Consider the following 1808-nt stretch of genomic DNA (forward strand, 5'->3'; position numbering starts at 1 on the left):
CACACACACACACACACACACACACACAGACACACACACACACACACACACACACACACACACACATACACATATGCACATACCATTCAATCAGTGTCCGACCAGAAAACCCAGGATTTAAACACCTGTTTGTGTGCGGTTGTGAGCATGCATGTGTATACAAGATCTTCTCCAATGGAATGTTTCAAAGTGTCTGTGGAGGACCACAGACCTGACCCGTAAAGCTCGAAGCCGACATAAGGGAGACCAGCGTCAAAGACCTCGAGAGGGACCCCAAGTGCGGAGCCCCCAGAGACACCTGCGCCAGGAGGGACGACCACCCACCCCCCAAAGGAGACCACAGGAGAGAACAGGGAGAGCCCCACCAGTGACCACACACAGTAACCCCCAGGAGCCAGCAGCAACGAGCTTACAGGCCCTGCCGGCACCCACCGTGCCAGAGCAGATCCAGGTATGGCCACAGAGGCCCGGGCCCAACAGGGCCAGGGGACCCAAGTCCCACCAGGCGGCCACCGGACTGAGCTGGCACGTGCCCAAGCACCCAGCCCCAGACAACGAGAGCCACCAGCACAACCCACCAGAGGGCAGCGCGGCAGGGGAAGCAGTGGATCTTCAAATGAACCCGAAGAAGGGGCCGCCCAAGTCCCAGCCTGACAAAAATCCACACATACACAATCGCACAATCCCACCCTCATCCTCTCACCCACCCATTCAAGACACACACAATGGATGCCACATTCCACTCACACTCCCCATACATACTACATACCCCTGGGTCTAGGACATGCTTCTATGTCTAGGGTGTACAGTAAAATTGGAACCCTGATGGTTATAGCAAACAGATGTAAAATTGTTGCACCTTGTAACACACCTGTGCCCCAAAAAACCCTACATGAGTGCGGTTGAAGAATGAAGAGGGTGGAGGTGTGTGGTGGGGGATGGGGAGAAAAAAAACTGAGAGCAAAATGCTCCCATAGGGGGTCAGCTCCCCCGCTGACCCCGGTAGGCTCTCCCGTTCCCCGAGACCCATCTGGGGAGTGAGGCTCCAATACCTCCTCCGGACAGACCGCCAGGCCTGGACAGCCTCAGACCATGGACAGACAGAGCCCAGAGGGCCGCCAGAAACCGGGAGCAACAGTCCACCCGCCCCAGAGCCACCCAGACCCCCAAGACCAGACCCCTAGCCCCACAGCCAGCCCGCAATCTTAAGGAGCTACCGAACCCCAGCAAGGACGATTCAGTCGAGAGTGCACACCCAGCCGCCAACAGTGCAAAGAGGGACCAAGAGCAAGCCTCTGCCACAACAAAGGGGCCAGCCAGCCGACCCAGCACAGCCCCTGGCTGCCACCAAGGCCACCCACCCAGCCCCACCCCAGAAGAAATACTATACCCACCCCATCATTCAGACAACTCTCAGAACATATGGCACGCTAGACACACAGGCTGGATTGGCCTAACCCCTCCCACAGGTCACCGGCCGCGCCCCAAGCTAGCCCAACCCCCCAGCTCATGAGACCCACAGCCTACCAGCACACCAAACGCCCCCCCGCCCAGAGCCGGGCACCAGGGCACAAACCGGCCCAGAGCCCGCAACCCGCCCACCAGGACTCAAGCGCCCACAGCCCCACCAGGACCACAGCCCAGGGGCGGCACGACCCCCGAACCCTAAGCTCCCCATGCCCATCCCAAACCCACCCCAGCACAGCCAGGCCACCAGGTCAGCGATACGTGACCGCCGCTACAGACCACCTGAGGACCCGCATGCAGCCACCAGAAGACACCCCCGCCAAACCACCAAGGCCCCCCCA

General features: G+C 59.8%; 1 protein-coding gene across 2 annotated transcripts in view; it reads left to right on the forward strand.

The window, feature by feature from the left end:
- kcnh3 (potassium voltage-gated channel, subfamily H (eag-related), member 3) overlaps positions 1-1808 on the forward strand; it is an 86723-nt gene that overhangs the window by 50883 nt on the left and 34032 nt on the right. The window lies entirely within an intron of this gene.

Source organism: Austrofundulus limnaeus, unplaced genomic scaffold (assembly GCF_001266775.1).
Source record: "Austrofundulus limnaeus strain Quisiro unplaced genomic scaffold, Austrofundulus_limnaeus-1.0 Scaffold238, whole genome shotgun sequence".
In the NCBI taxonomy this organism is placed as follows: domain Eukaryota; kingdom Metazoa; phylum Chordata; class Actinopteri; order Cyprinodontiformes; family Rivulidae; genus Austrofundulus; species Austrofundulus limnaeus.